At 41.0% G+C, this 20,916-nt stretch overlaps 1 protein-coding gene across 10 annotated transcripts in view; it reads left to right on the top strand.

Moving 5' to 3' along the window:
* SEMA5B (semaphorin 5B) overlaps positions 1–20,916 on the top strand; it is a 347,589-nt gene that overhangs the window by 229,209 nt on the left and 97,464 nt on the right. The gene's annotated exons all lie outside the window — the stretch shown is intronic.

Here is a 20,916-nt window from a genome sequence, read left to right as displayed (position 1 = left end):
CCTGAAGAACAATAAATTTAAGACGAATTTTAAATATTTTTACCTATGCAGCTGTCAAAGGAGTATTTCGAGAAACATTTGCTAGCTGCCAGAAATGGAGTAAAAGCTAGGGCTGAGTGATGCAGGGTTGTTTTTCCCCCAGTTGTACTTTTTCTTTTAATCAGAAAATGAACATTTTCTCCCATTTTGCATATAGCGGTCATTCATCACACTTACTGTATTCATCGTCATCGCCCATCCACAACAGGAAAAGATTATCATACCCTTGAACCAAAGAAACAATGTTGTTTGACTCATAATGTTAATATTTTCTTCTGAACACCAGTTAGGATTGAGGATGCTGTCGACATTTCCATTGCTCTAGTTAAAAATTTTGTGATGTGGATGTTAACCTTTTACATAAAGTGCAACTAAACAACATCTTGGAAAGCAATTCAGTCTAGTACTACGGCAATCATTCTGTCATTTCAGCTTGCCATGTGCGACAATCCTCTCCCCCCAGGAATTGTTCTGGGGGTTCTCCCCAGCGTCAATTTTTTTGGCAGGGTGGGAAGAGAGATGGGCACCCCTTCATTCTAATGTAAGTTCTTGTGTGGGCTTCTGCTAGGGGGGACTTGTTACTTGAATCCAGCCTTGAAGTTTCTCTTTCTGTAAGGCTGTCGAGCAATATAGTTTTGTTCTTTTAAACCTTGATCTAATTGATGAAATCAAAGGGGAGATAACTTTAATGTTGGCTTCAGTATAGCTGGGCTCTTACTTTCAAATTGCCTTTCTGCATTTGAGACTGATGAAACGTTTATATCAGCTGTCTGCCTAACAGGAATACTAAATGATGATTCCTTCACACATCGTTCACTGTGTTATAAGTGTTTTTTAAAGGGTTAAACCCTAATCCCTGGCATTCACACAGAGGCCAAGAAAAGGGCTTTTTACAGTAGACTTCACAATTAAGAGATTAGGTGGGAAATGTTGCTTTTAAAAACAAAATCCCCATGGCATGTTTTAAGAAGTAAATTATGTCTGAACCGACTGAGCAAAGCACATATTACTATTGTTTGCAAAACTGGGCCGCCTGGAGCTCAGTTGGTGGTACGGAGTCATGCAGAGTGGTACAAAGTTGTACTTAGAAGCGAGTGTTCTTTGAAGCATAATGTTCATGCTTACCTCTGAATATCCAGGGTGCTCTGGATATTTTGGTTCTTGAGTGTTGTCTGTCTCATGGCATTATTCTTTGTGAATGACTGCCAGAGCATTTAATTAATTAATTAATTAATTAATTAATTAATTAAAACATTTGTAAACCCACACTTTCCTAAAGTATATCAAGACAGCTTACAAACATGCAAAATATAATAAAAGAAATCCATCAATATCCATAAAACCTGACCAAATACATCAGTAAAGCATCAGTAGATACCTGTGGTTAAAACGAGTAATTCATATTGTGAAGGCCTGTCTAAACAGCACAGTTTTCAGAAGATGTCTGATACAAGGCAGGGGTGGTTCCTCCCAAACCTCTACTGGCGGGGAGTTCCACAGGGTAGACCTTGATACACTAAAAGGCTTCAGGCCCTTAGTGAAGGCCAGCTAAAGCTCAGGGTGCAGAGAACTTCCGGAAGTGCTCCATGAGATGATCTGAGTGACTGAGGTGGAGTATAAGGGATTAGATCAGGGTTTCCCAAACTTGGGTCTCCAGCTGTTTTTGGACTACAGTTCCCATCATTCCCAGCTAGCAGGACCAGTGGTCAGGGATGATGGGAACTGTACTGCAGAAACAGCTGGAAACCCAAGTTTAGGAAACCCTGGATTAGATGATACTTATCAATATCAGCACTATGATGTTTACAAACCTGAACAATATAACATACTGAGAAACACACCATTTTGGAATTGCAGTTCACTCTGTGTGAACTGTCATGTTTTGTTGCAGCCCCTATTTTCTACCCTCCTTTGGGTAGAAGGAGGGTACCTTGCATATGGCATTCATTGGCTACCTTGCATATGGCATTCATCAGGTGAGGACTGCAGTGTTTTGGGAAGGCCGTGCAGCTTCAGTTTCCTCCTGGTAGCCCTCAATCCTTCTCTCATGTTACAATGAAGGGTCATCCTTACAAATAAAACCGAGTAGCACTAGACTAAGGTCAAGCATAAGAAGGTACTTCTCCACATAATTATCTTACAGAATTTGCTTCCATGAATTTGCTGGGGAAAGCCACAGGTTGAGGCTCCTTTTAATAAGGGATTTGACCCACAAAGAGAGGTCTGCCAATGGCCATTAGTCATTATAACTGGATAGAAAATCCACTATTCAGAGGCAGTGTTCCTATCAATATCAGTAGCTGGCCACAAACAATCTAGGATTGCAGCTGACTGATCAGCAGTGCTGGTGGATCATTTTCATTTGATCCAGCATGGTTTTGTCCTGTGCTTACAGCGAAAATGGATGCAGAAGCCTAATTCATAAATGCCACTGAGGACTTTCAAGCTCTTTGGCTGCTGCTGTCTTCATTAAGCCAGTAGTGTTATGAGTTTAAATTAGCCTTGTATGTGAATGATTTATTATTATTTATTAGTAGACCTAAAACATCTATACCATAATTAATAGTTTTGGTAGCATTTCAGATTACTTGATTAAAATCTATAATAATGCTATGAAGCAAGTCTACTTTGTATACTGATTTTGCTGCTGCACAGTTCGTAACGTGAGCCAGTGTGGTGTAGTGGTTAAGAGCGGTAGTCTCGTAATCTGGGGAACCGGGTTCGCGTCTCCGCTCCTCCACATGCAGCTGCTGGGTGACCTTGGGCCAGTCACACTTCTTTGAAGTCTCTCAGCCCCACTCACCTCACAGAGTGTTTGTTGTGGGGGAGGAAGGGAAAGGAGATTTGCAGCATTTAATTATATGTTCCCTAAGTTTATATAATGGGTTATATAATGAATTATTTAGGAAGTTTATTTGGGTTAACCTCCGCCACACTTTTCTCTTAAGAGAATGCAATTGCTTCATTCAGTCCAGAGGTTCACTAAGCTCCCCCAGGGACAATTGATTAAGATAGAGCATAGAGGACACTGCTGTAATGAACTCTCGACTACTGCACAAACCTGCTTAATGTTTGACTGTTATAATTTGCACTGTTTATGCATGGAATGTTCGTGTATATTGTCCCAAGTATTTTTTGAAACTGAAAAATAAAGTTTAAACATAAATAAAAATAAAAAGCAGTGCACTGGGCAACCCTGGGCAAGTCACTTTCTGTCTCTCAGCTTTATCAGGATAAAATGGGTAGGGGGAGTATATCATGTACTCCTTGCAAGAAATGTGGGATATAAATGTAATAAATAAGTAATAATAAATGAATGCAAATTCAACTGCAATGTTTGGGATTTAGCTTTAGTTGTTATTCAGACTGGAGTGCTGTAGGGCTTTGTAATTGTTGCTGTTGTTGTTGCATATTAGTTAAAGTGATGACGAAAACATTTCAGTGAGTTCCAGCTGTTTTGTTCATGCAGTCTGCTGACTGAGTGTGAACCTCCAACCAGCAAACTGGGGAGCTCTAACATGAGGTGGGGCCCGATTTAGGTTTGATGAGGCCCTAAGCCACTGGAGGTAATGGGGCCCTTTCTATGCCCAACTGTCCTTTGTCAACAACAAATTGTCACTGTTTTTTGTGTTGAATATATGCTATATGGTAATTTATGGATCTATTAGGTATCTAAAGCCATTTGTGCATGTTGCCACACAACCAGTCCATGCAGAATGTAGGCACCCTATATATAGAAATGAGCAAACCAGTGATATTTTAGGGAGCAGGCTAGCTGGCGGGGCGCATTACTTACATCATAGGAGCCTACACAACACAAAACACTGTTGCTGTATGTAGGTTTTATTTTATTTGTTTTTTAACTTATATTTTGAAAATGTACGTCCAGCTTTTTTCCCCTTTAAATTTTTTTGGGACCCCCAAGAGAGTGGGGCCCTAAGCTATAGCTTTTTTTAGCTTATACGTAAATCCAGCACTAAAGGTGTAGGCGATGGAGAATGTTGCTTTTGGAGAGGGAACTCGGCTGACAGTATGTGGCAGGAGTGGGTGAAGCTCAGCCTGCAGAACGTTGTTTTCACATACTCAAAATAAGCCATGTTGTCAAAGGTTTTGTGTTGCCTAAAAACAAGGTAGTGATTAATGGCAAAAATAATTAGCCTTTTTTTATTATTTACTTACGGGGAGACTTGTCTTATGGGGGGGGGGGATTGCTATCTTTTGGCACTTTTCCAGAAGAAAGTGATATTCAAGATATAATTGATAGCAATTACCTCATATATAGCCTCTCTGCTCTATATGCAATGATGAATGATGAAGCCTAAATACCAAACATTCACTTCTGTTTTTAACCCCTAGGCAAGTCTTTCATTTCACTTTCTTGTCTGCCTGTCCATATATTCATACCTTCTATTCTATAAAAAAGTGAAACTTTATGCCTAGGCCACAATTTTCTGGCTTCATTTGGACTATCATATCTTGGCTGAATATGAATATGGCTGAATATGGCTGAGTGGACCTTTTGACTGCTTATGTAGCTCCTTCGTGTGAGTGAGCAAATAACCAAGAAGTCTGTTAACCATAGTTTCCCAATTTGGATGAAATAGTTAATTGCTTCAGACAAGCCAGGATATTAAGCAATGGTTTGTGTCTTAATATCGTGGCTTATTCTGGAGATTTTAACCTTAACTTCTTGGTTCAGATAAAACAAGAAACTATAAATTAATGAAAGACTTTCTCATTTGTCTGCTGGCTCATGTAAATGGTGGAGTGAATGGACACTGTGTATTGGCAAAAGGCTTGTTCACATCTTGGGTTATTAAACCTAGATATGATAACCTGAACATAGCGACTCTTATAGCTTCTCACTTTTACACACACACACACACACACACACACACACACACAACACACACACACGGAGCAACTTGCCTTGTGGTTTATATTAGGGCTTTCTGTAAGTACTCAGTAAGTAATCAGTATGAATTATGGATTTTTCCCCCTGAAGCCTGATCTGTGTTCTATATTTGCTGCATTAAATAGACACACTTGCGAGTTTTAAAATGACCTTTACTACTTGTGAATCCACGATATGTGACATCTTTGTGCATGACACATAACGTTTAAACTGCTACTTCGGCTCCATTCTGCAACACAGACTGCAGCACGATTAGTGATAGCTCAACAATGGAAGAACCAGACTGAAATACTGCTAAAATATGGGAAAATAATATCTGGGACACAGCAATGTCTGAACGTCTCACCAGACACAGAAGAGCAATTAAAGGCATAACATTCCAAGAAGTGTGGACCCCTTTCTTTAACTATGTTAATGACCAAAATCAAGACCTTGTTATACCAACCACTCAATATTCTCAGTGGAGAAGGGTACATTAAGTAATATGTTTGAAAGTTTAATGTGTAAGTTTATGTCTAAAGTCAATGGATAAAACAAACACCATTGGATGTACTGCTGGATAAGTGTCTAATGGTTCTTCTATTTGTCTAAAAGCCAACAAATTTGTAAAAAGAAAGAATTAAAACCTCTCAAACTTGTGCCTAGAAATCATGGCACAAACGAAAGTGTGAGTGAGCCCTTTGCATCTTGTAAGAAGCTAACAGCCATACTTCCATTTATGCTGCCTACTTCCCCCCCCTCACAGTTTTAAAGCATTTAATTTTAGCTTCTGTTCAGCCTTTGCAGTTTTCCCTGGACAATGTAATCATGCCTTTTTGTGCTGGTAACCATTTAAACTGACATGTGTTCTACAGCTTCTTTCAGATGAACGGCTAATACAGGAGGGATTATTGCAGTAGCACAGCCCAAAGCTACATGACAAAGTCACTGACATGGGCTGAATGGCTTAGCTGATCTTGTAGCAAAGTTGGAGCTGGTAGACAAATAGGAAGCCCAGTTCATTAATCACTCGTCTGGGACATTGATTTCAAGTCCGCAAGTGAGGATACAAACTGCCTTGAATCTTTTTATACCCTGGTGAAGCTTTTGGTTCAAAGAGACTTCCATCCCTCCAAGCTGGAAAGAACATTAAAGGGCCAGGTGTTAAGGGAACAAAAAGGAATTCAGGTCCCAACTTGGATAGCTGTAAATACTGTAAATGTACTTTGAAGTAACTACCTTACTTTGCAAGCATTCATTCATTCAAAACAGTGTGTGGAGGCTATCTCCAGGCTGACCCAGGGAGTATTGAATATTGCATAATTAACTTGTAACATTTAGCAGTCTGCCCGTTATTCACAGATGGTGTACTGAAGCAGGCAACTCCAAAAGCTGTACTCTTTAATTTGGTACATCAGCCAAGGATCCTATAGACTTACCAGTTTTATTATTTAAAAGGTTTTTGTGGGCTAAACCCCACTTACATCTGAAGCATGAAACATTATTCTCAGATGTCATGGGTGAAAGGGGGAGAAAAGAAGCAAATTGTTGGGTTTAATGTCGTGAAAATGCACAATGGAGCATTTGCTGATAACGCCATAATCTTAGCATTGCTGAGGTAGCTCAACATTATTATTATTATTATTATTATTATTATTATTATTATTATTATGCTTACATGCCAGAACTGATTCTAAGTGGTTTACAAGTATAAAATCAATTATACAATCCATACATAATTAAAATCCATTGGAAAAGATTTTCATCAAAGCATTAAAACATCAATATTTAAAACTTAAAGCACAAAACAAACCAGTTAAAAAACATCCTGAAAAGTTCTAATTTTGCATTTTCAAACTGAAATACTTTCCTTTGCAGGAGATCTGAAACTTTTAGGTCAGTAACAGAGTGTCTTGGGCAATTCTATTGTTTCCCCTGATCTGAATGTTCTCCATTCTAATGTCAAATTTCTGCCAATTGATTCTTCTCCAGAGAGACTGACCTATTTGTCTAATAATGTACAAGGCAAAAGGGCACTTCTAAGATGACTATGTTATACCAAATACGGCTGTTGTGAATGCTCACATCTTGCATATGTTTAAACTGCAATTGTCTCAGACTATATTTTTTTACATTTAATGACATTTTGAATATAGTGTACTCCAACTGGAAGGAAGTGGAGATCTGTGGGGTTTTGAGGACAGGCTATATTTTAATCTACACAACCAAAGAAAACTGTATGCCACACTTACCCTGTTCATGCACTGCTAGATAGCACTGTGTACTCCTCCTCCCAGCCACTATGCTGCACCATACACACCTCTAGCCAGTCATGTGTATAGGTACAGTTCCTGCTACCCATTGGAACTCCCTGCTAGCACCTACAAGGCAAGGAAGAGGGTGGAGAAGGTGGAGAACCATGGTCCCATTAAAACTAGCAGGGTCGTGCTCTTCCTGTCAGTATGCAAGAACTGCTCACCAATGATTAAAATGTCAAGAGGGAGAATCACAAGAGATCAGTTTTCAAATACTGAGGTTATTTCAAGGTTCACTGCGCTTCTGAAAGACAGAGATTGTTGCCCCCTCCCCAACAGCATTGATATTTTATGTTCTGCCCTGGAGTTTGTTTGTTTGTTTGTTTGTTTGTTTGTTTGTTTTAAAAAAGGCATTTCCAATATTTCCTTTTTCCAAAAGGTTCATTGTGACAACCAGGTATAATTGCGGGTCAGGACTCACTCTATATATAATAGCCTGGTGGTTTTCTGGAGGTTGCAGATATTTATATAGAATATATTGCTGGGTGGGGAATTGGGAGGCTGTTCACAAGAATTGTTTTTATTTTTTAAAGCAATGCTTGTACACAGTATGTGTGCGGTTGGGTGTTTGGGGAATGCCAGAGGTGTTCTGGGAGCAGGGTGGGGAGAGCAGAACACCATGGGAAGGATGGTAAAGAAATTCTTTCTAGGTATATCAACACATAAGAAATGAAAAGGTCTGGTATTATTATGTGAAATTATATGTTGGCATAGATACATAATTATAAGGAAAACCTGGTGTTCGGTGTGATAATACTGTGCTAAGCACTAGCGGTCAACATTTTTACTTGGCTGGAATAGTTCAATCACTGCCTCTTGTGTTGATGGATTGGGTGGTGTACACACATTCAATTTCTTAAGAAACCATGTTTCTTAAGTCAGTTTTGCTGCTATGGGCAGCAAAAAGACAAACAAAATAACATAAATGCAGTGGGTGGGGGGTGGGGAAGAGCACTGGAACTTTGTGTGGGTTGCCCATCCCTTGTGGGAAACATATGGCTTGATTTCAGAGTATTGTGAAATGGTGGGCACATTTTTATCCTGTTTAGAATTAAAAATGCATTATAGTATTGACACGTAAGTGCAATCTATTAAATAGAAACACCCACCCACCTACCCCATAACAGCAGCAAAAAGCTTGGGCAGAAAACTCTCATGGTTTCTCCTTCCCACTCCATTTCCCACTCAGAAACCTGTGAGGTAGGTTAGGCTGAGAGAGAGAGTGTGTGTGAGTGGTCCAAGGTCACCCAGTGAGCATCATGGCTGTGTAGATGGCAGAACCTGTGTGTCCCCAGCCCTAGACTGACAGTTTGCACTGCCATTTTTCAGTTTACTCCACTCTGCATTGACAGTGTAGAAAACACTAACATGAAACATTTTACCGGATGAAATCATGTGTAATCCACGTCACTGGATTCAGGGGAACTTTGCAAACCCAAAGAATCAGGCAATAAGGAAATACTTTCAATGTGTTGATGAAACTAGAATTTGCAAATATATGGTTGTGTTTGCAGAGGATCAAAGAGAGAGAACGCCAGTCAAATGCCTCTGTTGAATACAGCTATGCTTGATGGGTGAGAGGTAACTGATTTATGAGGTGCCAGATTGGTTTGAACTAGTAGTTGGCAGAACGGTAAAGAGATTATAATATCTGTGGACACTTGCATTGAGGCCAGTTGAAACAGCTAGGAACTTTTTGAGAACGTATTGAAATTCTGTTAGTCTAATGAAAATTTGCTCTGTCGAAACTATTGAGGAAGCTCCTCAGGGATATCCTGTAGGTCTAATAATCAGAAGTATGATGCCCGTTTACGTAAATGGGAAGAGACATATCAGACTTGTAAGGATGGGCTACCTTCTATAACTGTGCTTTCCTTCTTTTTCTGTAAAAAACTTAACTTCAATTATGTGATTTTCCCTATTATAAAAAGTGTTTTATGATTCTTTATGTATTTATTTATGAAAGCTTATATACTGTCTTCCATACCAATCCCAAGGCAGTTAGAAGACAATCCAATAAAAATGATTTAAATCCAATAAAAACACTTTACAATAAATACAAATTACAATGATAACAAGATTCAGTCACTAGATCAGTTATCAAAACCTCAAGTGGTGAATCAAGTTTCTCAAGGCAAATCATCAAGCCACATTGTGAATAAGAACCTAAGGACTGGGATCAGAATTGCTGGATCAGACCAAAAGTCTATTCTGTCCTAGGGTGTTTTTTTTTGTGTTTTTTTGCTTCCAATGAGGACCATTTTGATGGAACATCATATTACTGTGGTTTTATGTCTGTGAAATGCAATAGTTTTTTTTTTAAATGTTCAAAATATAGGGCCTAGATGAGTTCTAATTGGCTACTGCGAGAAGTGTTGTGATATGAAGCATGATATCAAAGAACCATTGAGACTCTTATGAAGGAAAGGCTTTTAAGGGAGAAAGGTAAACACCCTGTATTTCTTGGATACAGGTCAGAAAGTCAAAGAGCCTGAAAGGATTGCAGACAAATGGTTGCTCTGGATGCTGCTAGCTGGATAATTAAGGATCTCATCGCACAGAGGAGTTTGGGGAGATGCATCTCACCACTCAGTGTGGGTGCAAAGTAACTGTCCCAAAGATGCTGCCTTTTGGCCAGGCTCTAATAGTCCTTTCCCCATGGCGATTGGGAGCAGGTGCTCAAACCCCCACCTTCCTCACTGCTTTGTTATCTTATCCACAAGCCTGTCAGCACATGGTCAGAAAAGATGTCAGCTCTACTGTACTGGTGGTCTTATACATGATGGTACTGATGTTTTTCCGGGTGGAAGCCATGCAGGCTTGCTGGGAGGGAGATTTGATATTTGGCTTTCTGAAAAGTGTCAATATCTTTGTTTTTCAATAGCAAGTGTTTTTGCATAGGATATTCAGGCAGCTGCCAAATATCCATTTCCAAAATGAAGCTAATGTCACCTTGCCTTTAGCTTCTTTCCTGGTAGCAGAATGTTCTTTTATAAGCTAAACATTAATTCCTCACTCCCACCATATTACATCAAGAGCGCGTCAGACTGGAATACTTGGAGGAAAGAAAAGGTGCAATATTGGAGAAATGCAAAGGCAATTTATATAAGTTTATACTCTGCATTTGTTTATTTCTCCAGCCTTTGGCCTTCCATGATGCTTTAGTGTAGTTCTTTTGAAGGGGAGACAGGTGGCTGTGGGAAATGAAGGGCAGAGCTCAGAAGGAAGCAAATTGGAAGAGAAATGGCAGTATGGCAAAAGAGCAGAGGGAGAGAAGACCAAAGGAGTTGGCAAAGAGATTGTTATTTTTTTAAAAAAAGTAACCTTGGTGTTAGAGCTTTATTTGCAGAAGCAGCAAGTGAAATCTTCACTGACAAGGAGGGTTGCACAGATGGCTGTAGCATCAGGTGCTAATGCCTAACAGTGAAGAGGAAGAGAGTGAAACAAGACAAGCTGTAGGGATAGAGAAAGCAGAGAGAGAGAGAGAGAGAGAGAGAGAGAGAGAGAGAGAGAGAGAGAGAGAGAGAGAGAGAAATAATGTTAATGGAAGCTTTGGGGGGGAATTTGGGGTGTTTGCAAAAGGCAAGTTTTCCTTTTATCCAGATAACTGGTGAATGGATATCTTGTAAAGGGAGATTTTCCCTTAAAATTGAAGCATCTCATTTTATTTTACTTTTTACTAAAGTACAGTGGAACGTCTGGTTAGGTGCTGGTTAGGTTCCGGAGGTCCTTTCTTAACCTGAGACTGTTCTTAACCTGAGGTACCACTTTAGCTAATGGGGCTTTCCGCTGCCGCTGTGCGATTTCTGTTCTCATCCTGAAGCAAAGTTCTTAACCCGAGGTACTATTTATGGGTTAGCTGAGTCTGTAACCTGAAGCGTATGTAACCCGAGGTACCACTGTATCATATAGGCGTTGCTTTGTCATGATTTGTCAGTTAGCAAAGTAACCCATTCTCTCTCTCTCTCTCTCTCTCTCTCTCTCTCTCCCTCTCCCTCTCCCTCTCCCTCTCCCTCTCCCTCTCCCTCTCCCTCTCCCTCTCCCTCTCCCTCTCCCTCTCCCTCTCCCTCTCCCCCTCCCTCCCTCCCTCCCTCCCTCCTCCTCTCCCTTCTAATTTCTAATCATTTTTATGGATTAAATAAATATTGGAGGCTGTATTTTATTGTCGTTCATTGGAGGACTCCCTACCCTGAAGTTTTCCAAGCAAGCTACTCCTAGGGTCATGCTTTACTAGAGCTATGTGCAATTTGTTGGAAAGGAAGACGTAAGGAAGGGAAGATCCTCTGTCACTCCAGGTCTCCTGGGTGCAATAGCTGTCATATTACTCCACCTCCTGCCCTACCTCTTATGTGCATAACTCAGTGGAGGAGGATGTAGCTGGCAGCCAATATTCAGGATTTCCTACATCAAACAAGTGTCTAAATCAGGGGTAGTCAACCTTTTTATACCTACTGCCCACTAATGCATCTTTCTTGATGGTAAAATTTCCTTACCGCCCACCAGTGCTCGATGGAAGGAGGATTCAGCTTGTGCCGTAGAACCCCATACCGCTCACCTAGAATCCTGAAATGCCCACTAGTGGGCGGTAGGGACTGGGTTGACAACCCCTGGTCTAAGTAATGAACCCTGGTAGGCTTTTGGGATGAGGTTATTTTGCGTGTGTGCATTTGCTGCAGATTGAAGGAAAAGTGGAGGTCATGACTTAAGCAGTCACCCACAGGACTGTTCCTAAATGCATAGAATATATTTTATAAGTCCCGCCACTGTATTTGGCTCAGCATCTTACAGGAAACATATGGAAACATCTATCCATCCAATTTCTTAATGGAAAACTGAAGAGAACAGTCTAGTTCTGAACCTGGCTGCAGACGAGGAGCAGCTTGTGTGGAAACACATATTTAATGTAAGCAAGAATTATAGCAGATGGGTGGTTTTGTAATTAAAGAATTCAGGAATTGAAGCTAGGTCTTCATTTTCCAGATTAAGTCAGAAACACATCTTGTTTTCTTACAGCTTCTTCCCTCTCCCTCCCCCCCACCTTTTCTTCTTAATATTGGTCAAAATCAATTCATCTAGCAAAATGAAGCCCAACAGGAGTTGTCTAGATGCTTATTCTGGCTGGCACAAACACAGAGCTGAATTAATTGTGAACTGCTGTTGAACTTGGTAGAAGCAGATGTAATCCAAGGTTTGTATCGGTGGCAGCGATACAAATGAAAGCAGATAGTGTGATGCGAGTGGTTTATGCTCTGCTTATTTGCTACTAGGTAGTTCCACCTGAGTGTAAACCTGATCCCAGAAAGTCCCTTTTCTACTTGTAATTCTATAAGTATTCATAGATGAGGAATACTACCAAATGGGACATGTTATCTTGCTTTGGAGCATATTACGAACTAAGCCTTTCCTTGACTTCCCCTTCACTTTGTTGATGTTCCTTTCTGCCATTTTCTCCGTTTCCATTATTTACCAGAAACTTCCCTTAAGAGTTTCCCTTTAATTCATGTCAATTTCTTATCTGTACAAAGTATTCACAATCTGTCATTTAGCTAAAGAGCCTCTGGGTTCTCTTTAGCCTCCGGGTTCTCACCCAGAGTCCAAACAAATTATCAGCCCACCCACAAAAGTCTCACGAGAAGAGTTATTAGACACAATGGTCTTTCACTCTAGGTTTGCTTTTTATGGGCAGACCCAAGGTGGATGGTACTTCCTTAGGCAACCCATAACTGTGTCCCATGCAGCTGCACTCTCTAAATCCAGTTCCAGATGCAGCAGATTTTTTGAGTTTCCCAGCGGGTCTGGAGGATGGGAAAGGTGCCCCCCTCCACTCACAGTTCTTTCTTCACCCTCTTTCCTCTCCTCTTCTTCCTCCAGCTATGAATGGTATATGCATGTGGCCATATATATATAGAGAGAGAGGGGGGGGAGGGGTTGGGCTGTGTATGTGAAGAACCAAACAAATAAACAAAAAGCATCTATTCTGAGCCTGTTTGCAGGAGGGGCACCTTGGAGGCCCTACGATGCATGAGTCTTGTGGGGAACAGGCCCAAATGGGAGCCCCAGTTAAGGACAAGATAGTCAAAAGTTCAGGAACTTCAGCTTTACAGTGGTACCTCGGGCGACAGACGCTTCAGGTTACAGACTCCGCTAACCCAGAAATATTACCTCAGGTTAAGAACTTTGCTTCAGGATGAGAACAGAAATCGTGCAGCAGTGGCGCGGAAGCGGCGGGAGGCCCCATTAGCTAAAGTGGTGCTTCAGGTTAAGGACAGTTTCAGGTTAAGAACGGATCTCCGGAACGAATTAAGTTCTTAACCTGAAGTACCACTGTATTGAGTTTAGTTCCTTGATACCGATACAGGTCACTATTCTCCCAGTCCTTTCCCCCAGGCAAGACTAGAATCAGGTATGCCAAGGGATCAGGCTAGTTCTTCCCCAGGAATCTTCTGCCCTGTGTCTTATCCATTAATAACAGCTGTAGCCTTCAAGAATTCAGTCTAGTACCAGTAAGCTTCGTTTTTTCAGTAGGCTAGTTGGTGTCCATGACATTTGAATCAAGGACTCTGTCTCTACTCTTATAGCTATATAAAGGCTATCTTTAATGACAACTTGTTTAAAACACCAGATAAGGCGAAGTGACCCAAAATACTATTGACATTATGACAAAAAGAGGCTATAAAAAATCTTCTGACAAAGGCTGAGGCAGCCACATCATTTATCCATCAGTGATGGATAAGTCTGAAGTTGATCCAAAGCTTGGTGACTGACAGTGACCATATGATTCATGAATTACTACATAAAATCAAGATTTTGAAGCATATTTCTCCATAAAAATACTAATTTAATAAATTGTAGCTAAAGTATACACATTGTAATATCTGAGGACGGCTTGTACCACCTTTGCCTCTGTGGACTTCCAGTCACTTTGAGTGTGGTTTTTAGTTGTAAAACTTGGGCTTTAAAATGGCTGTATTTTTCTTAAAGGTGGATGTTGGGAGGCACAGAACCGGGGCCAAATGTGGACCTTCAGACAGCTCTGTCTGGGCCTGGCCATGCTCCACTCCCCCCATTGCACCTGCACTGGTCCCACTCCAGACCATTATTGAGTGCTGCTGTCTGACTGGAAAGTGTCCTTGAACTGTGATAGTGATCTATTCTTTTCCTGGATGGAGGATGGAAAGGAGTGTGTAGAAATCTTTATGTGTGGTCTACTGTACAAAGACTTGCCAATCAGAAGGTCGGCTGTTCGAATCCCCACAACGGGGTGAGCTCCCATTGCTCGGTCCCTGCTCCTGCCAACCTAGCAGTTCGAAAGCACGTCAAAGTGCAAGTAGATAAATAGGTACCACTCTGGCGGGAAGGTAAACGGCGTTTCTGTGCGCTGCTCTGGTTTGCCGGAAGTGGCTTAGTCATGCTGGCCACATGACCTGGAAGCTGTACGCCGGCTCCCTCGGCCAATAAAGCGAGATGAGCACCGCGACCCCAGAGTCGGCCACGACTGGACCTAATGGTCAGGGGTCCCTTTTACTTTACTGTACAAAGATAAGAATCACATTCACTACTATACCCACTTTTGCCTCAAGCCCCATCCACTACTGGTATGCCCCCACCATCCGGAAGGTTCTCCTTGAGCAAATGCAGCCTCCCCATGGGGCAATGCAGTTGTTGGGTCAAAAAGCCCCCCCCCCCGCGCCGCTTAAAGGTCCTCCTGTATAGGAGGGTTAGAAGTTCAATGGTTGAATGTTTAAGGTGATGTTTTGTTCAGGAAGTTCTACACTAAAGGGCCAAAGTTTCAGCCTAGGAAACTGGCAGTGTGTGTGTGTGTGTGTGAAAGTATAGCTTGCAGTATACTTTCCTGATTGGCTGGAAGAGTAAGGGGGGGGGAATGAAAATGTATTTGATATAAATTAAGCTAGAAAATTGGGCAGGTCAGATAGTTGAGAGTCGGATCCTTGAAGAGATGCAGACAGAAGGAACTAGAAGAAGGGACCATGAAGGGCTCAGAAGCTGAAGTGAGGGATGCAAATTGATAAGTATTGACTCAGTTAGAAAAATTGTGTCGAACTGGTGTAGGTGGAAGCATTTATCTGCTTGTTTACTCAAACTGTACAATGGATTGATCTTGTAAAATCGTTTTCTCAGACTGTTTATCTTATTGCCTTACTAAAACTTTATGTAAAAGCGTAATTTGTCTTGGAAAAAGTTGTTCTGAGGCCTTGTTATTTACTCCATGCCTAAGTGCTTTAGCCAGTATAGGGAGTGTGTTGGGCCAGCTAATGTACAGGAAGTTATAGGGGCTGTTTAGTGAGTGTAGCCTGAGGAAAATGAAATATATTCATTTGGTAGCAGTGCTGAAGTTAAGAAGAAAGAAGGGTTGGCTTGTCTGGTTTGCTTGCCTGCCTTCCCACTCATAGTGAGGGCTATGGCTGAGGCCCACACAGCCCTCCAATGCCTGCTGTCACAAGCAGCAAAAAGACAGCAGTGGCTAGGGCGAGGAAGCACCATCCAGTGAAGAGTTGTTGTTGTTGTTGTTTAGTTGTTTAGTCGTCTCCGACTCTTCATGACCCCATGGACCAGAGCACTTCCACTGCCTCCCGCAGTTTGGTCAAACTCATGCTGGTAGCTTCGAGAACACTGTCCAACCATCTCGTCCTCTGTCATCCCCTTCTCCTTGTGCCCTCAATCTTTCCCAACATCAGGGTCTTTTCCAGGGAGTCTCCTCTTCTCATGAGGTGGCCAAAGTATTGGAGCCTCAGCTTCACGATCTGTCCTTCCAGTGAGCACTCAGGGCTGATTTCCTTCAGAATTGATACGTTTGATCTTCTTGCAGTCCATGGGACTCTCAAGAGTCTCCTCCAGCACCATAATTCAAAAGCACCAATTCTTCGGCGATGAGCCTTATTTATGGCCCAGCTCTCACTTCCATACATCACTACTGGGTAAACCTTAGCTTTAACTATACGGACCTTTGTTGGCAAGGTGATGTCTCTGCTTTTTAAGATGCTGTCTAGGTTTGTCATTGCTTTTCTCCCAAGAAGCAGGCGTCTTTTAATTTCGTGACTGCTGTCACTATCTGCAGTCATCATGGAGCCCAAGAAAGTAAAATCTCTCACTGCCTCCATTCTATTTCTCCATTCTATTTCTCCATTCTTCCCCTTCTATTTGCCAGGAGGTGATGGGACCAGTGGCCATGATCTTAGTTTTTTTGATGTTGAGCTTCAGACCATAATTTTGCGCTCTCGTCTTTCACCCTCATTAAAAGGTTCTTTAATTCCTCCTCACTTTCTGCCATCAAGGTTGTGTCATCTGCATATCTGAGGTTGTTGATATTTCTTCCGGCAATCTTAATTCTGGTTAGGGATTCATCCAGCCCAGCCTTTCGCATGATGAATTCTGCATATAAGTTAAATAAGCAGGGAGACAATATACAGCCTTGCCATACTCCTTTCCCAATTTTGAACCAATCAGTTGTTCCATATCCAGTTCTAACTGTAGCTTCTTGTCCCACATAGAGATTTCTCAGGAAACAGATGAGGTGATCAGGCACTCCCATTTCTTTAAGAACTTGCCGTAGTTTGCTGTGATCGACACAGTCAAAGGCTTTTGCATAGTCAATGAAGCAGAAGTAGGTGTTTTTTCTGGAACTCTCTAGCTTTCTCCATACTCCTGCACATGTTTGAATCACAATTGTCTGGTTTGTTTTGTTTTAAATATATTGCCAGCTGCCTTGAGAACTTTGGCTAATAGGCTAGCGATAAAGATTTCAAATAAATATTTGCATTCAATTGTCACATATATTGTGTTATTCCTTTCATTGCTTCATGCCACAGTACTGAGCTAGCAGAGCAACTGAAAATGGGTGGGGTGGGGGAGAAAGGGAAGAGGGTTTATCCCATGTGGAAGATCCAACAAATACCTGGGCACCAGTGGAGTGGAAGGTAGGGTGGAATTTCCCCACTCCATTTTTACCTCCTTTTTAGGGCTGATGTTTTCTTTTCTGGGGGAAAAATATCAGGACTGATGGGAGGGGATCTGTCACTGTATGGTGATCCACCCCCCAGAACACCCCCTTTTCACAGGTACCACCCCGAGAGGACTGGTGTTGTAGAGGCAAGGGTGCTCGATTTTGCATTTTCTTGCATTCTGGCATTTAAAGTACACTGACTAGCTCTGTATGTAACTTTGCCATTTAATTTTTCTATGTTCTGGATGTATTTCATCAGACTTCTCCTGGAACATCAGTACTCCTTTATTAAGATCACTCTGTCTCTTTGGTCTTATCTGTTGTACTTGAGACTCTGTATATAAAAGGAATGTCATAGTTCCTGTTCATGAGGTTTTCAATTTACCATGCAGTTGGCATTAAATAAGCAAACATTAAGTGATAGTGGTGCTAATAGTGTCGTCACATTTTATAAAATGATTTCTGCTGACATAAAAGGCTGGTTGAAGCGTATCTTTCAAGCTAAGATTCTTGAGGGGACCTAACGGGAACTTTTTGTGCATCGAAAGGGTTGGGAAATGAGGTTGTCAAAAGCTTTATTACACAATTGTGATGTAAAGGTTCACTAGATCTGCAGGAGCCCATAAAGAAGTACAGCAGTGTCAAGCTGTCTTCTTGGAGGAACATAAAGAAAGATACTAAAACTGGGAGAGGAAAAATGGCAGCCAAAGGAGAACAGTTAATGAAGGGAGATTAATGTTTTTCATGAAGGAAATGCAGATAGGTGCTGACTTTTGAAGGAAAGGGAGGAAGTTTGAGTGCCATACTAGTACATTGTGGAGAAAGAGATCTGAGGAATTGTGTCAGTGTGTGTTAGATCATTATTAGGGGCAAGATTCATCAGGCCGTTTTGCCAGCAGCATTAATTTTCCTCTGGAGTACCAGGGTTTCTTAGTCTTTGTCCGTTTCCCTCTCAACATACCCCAGGCATATTCAGAGGCCTAGTAAAACATAGCTTGCCCTTCCTTTCTGCTTAATTGCCCCCTTGACTATAATTAAAGTTGAGTTGACTAATGGAGCAGTCACCAGCAACATGTTCCCATAATTTTCTCTGTTGTCAATGGTTTCTATTATCAACAGATCTTGCTGTGCTACTTGCTAAGGTTAGACGAATTTAAGGATAGTGTTGCTCTCACACAGCCATGGGAATGCCATTCTTTAATATAAACTGAGGTGTTTGTGTGTATACTTATATATTCTACAGAGTCCACTAACTTCCATCAGTACAGTTCCCAGAGAGGCCAGAGTATTTACCTTCTGAGTTGTATTGGTTGCTGAAAGTAAAAACAATAACATAAAATCTTGTTTCATTTTGTCCTGTCAAGTGTTGTCAAGCTAAACTCGGCTAGTAATGGAGAATGCATCTGGGTGTTTCTGAAAAGGGAAGAGAAGCCATCTCATGTCTGGAGGTTGTTAGAGTGGGTTTTGTTTTTCCTTTTAGCTTGTCAAAAATTGATGTGAGGTTAGAAAACATTGCATCTTTCTGGCAACAGATATGACTATGTGAAAAACTTTAGTATTTAATCTTCTTTCTGCTTTAGTTGTATGTATGGGGGTGGAATGTGGTGGGGTGGAACATTTGTTCTCCTCAATATGACATGAGATGGATTTTTGTCCTGTTTTTAAGTTTAGGGAAATTTTATTTCCAGAATGAAATGATTGGGTGTGCTCAAACAAAACACTAAGCTATGGTGTAACATCATGAGACTGGGCCTAGGTTCTGCTTTCATTAAAAAAGAAAGAAAGGGGGGGGATGAGAATGTGTTTTCTAAAACACAGGTCCAAACCCTAAACTGTTATTAGATGCGGCCAATGGCCCAGTTTGTGCTAATGGCAGATAATAATATTTCAGGGGAGAATGGCTTATTAGGTTCACAGCGCAGTTTAGGTGGCTTTTCAAAATAAAATTGTTTAAGTGTGCCTGTTTGTTCACTGTAATTATGTTGTGCTTTCAGTGTAAATTCTTACAGAATAGCGAAGTCCTTTAAGTCAATGGGACTTCATTATTTTGGTTATTCAAACTCCTTATTTATGAAATGTCATTGTGACATACTGTACTAACAGAGTTAACTTGGTATAAACTCTCATTTTGCTTATATAAAATCTCATTTTGCATAATTTGACCCAAAGCTCAATATAAAAGAAGAAAAGAAACAGAAAACATCAAACCAGAAAATAATACCTCTAATTAATATTCCCATTTTTCCTCATAGTATCATGTTTAATGGAAAGAGTAAACTGTCATAAAAATTAAGATTTACAGCCAGACAAAATGGAAGTTAAGTAATATGACTACCGCAGTCTAACACTCCCAAAGTGAACATTTGCCCTGCAAAGTCTGTTCCTAATCTTTGTCTCACTTGTGCAGTCACATATGCCTGCACCCACATGCCACCCACCTTCAGACAACCTTATCTACTCCCCATTCCTGCAGCTGGAGCCTCTCTTATGGCCTGCTTCTTAAATCAATCCTCAATTAGCTATAAACTCCGCAAATTATAAATGGAGACAAACATGCGCAAAGGAGGCTTATAAGAAACATTCATTTATTTTTCCCTAGTTTAAAATGGCGGGATGCTAGGGTCAATTCCATAACGTGAAGCAGCAGACAATTCTCCCCAGCACACTTTGAGATTATTCTTCAGTTCAGCGTTGTATTATTAGTTCAAATGAAAAGGTGGTTACTTAACCAATTCTTGGCTTAGGTACAGCTCCCCTGATTCTAGACTGATGCTCAATCATAGTAATAACAAGCTTATACCCTGTATGTTGGGTTTCTCTGCAGTTCTTTATTATTTTCAAGGTAAATATGTAAATAAGAGCAGGAGGTGACTATCTCTGCTGTGCTATGATGGCTGGATTCAAATCTTCTTAGCCATTAACTTCATTGGATGTCATTCATTATGGCACTTTTTCTCAGCCTAAGCTACCACATGGAGATTTGTTTGCTTTTGTTCCAGATGGGATGATCCCCTTATATACCATCCTGGGCTGTCTGGGAGGGAAATAGGATACAAATTCAATAAGTGAAGTAGTTTGGGTCATAATGACATTTAAAATAAGTTGTCCTGTAAAATTGGAACTGGAAAGGTAACAGAGGAGAGAAAAGCCTAATGAGAGCTTAAGACTGTAATGTTAAGGAGAGTAGAGTAAGGTGTAAGTGATCTCCTAAAGAGTAGTGACTGATATGGTGATTCTCTGTAATGATCTCAGCCACCCACTGAACTTTTCATGCTTCTCCATGTCATGTGCTGTCCACTGTGTTGGGTAAAGTATGTGTTTGTTTTCTATAAACTGGTTCAAATTATTGGAGAGTGTTAGCCAGCCACAGCTCCGCACTTACTTATAAATGGCCAATTCTAGGACTCAGCCACAGCTACTTTGGTCATAACTGAATGTGAGCCCAGAACTAAACTGGAGGTATATATTTATCTGAGGGACAAAACAAATGAGATGTAGGAGGGATCTCACGCATTTTAAAATAAAAATTAGTAGTGGCTGGGGAACTCTGTGGGGTTTAATCCTTTCCCTGTGAACTGTTTTCCTGTTTGAAACTATACAAAACAACAGCAACAACCCACTACCAGCTTTTGTTTGTTTGTTTTGGTTTTTTGCCCCATGGAAGATACCTAGAGGTACTAGGTGGGTACTTGAAAGTTTTTCACTGA

Source organism: Podarcis melisellensis (genome assembly GCF_964234715.1).
Source record: "Podarcis melisellensis genome assembly, chromosome: 1".
Classification (NCBI taxonomy): Eukaryota; Metazoa; Chordata; class Lepidosauria; order Squamata; family Lacertidae; genus Podarcis; species Podarcis melisellensis.
The sequence above is the reverse complement of the archived record's forward strand: the minus strand, read 5'-3'. Positions and strand labels throughout refer to the sequence as shown.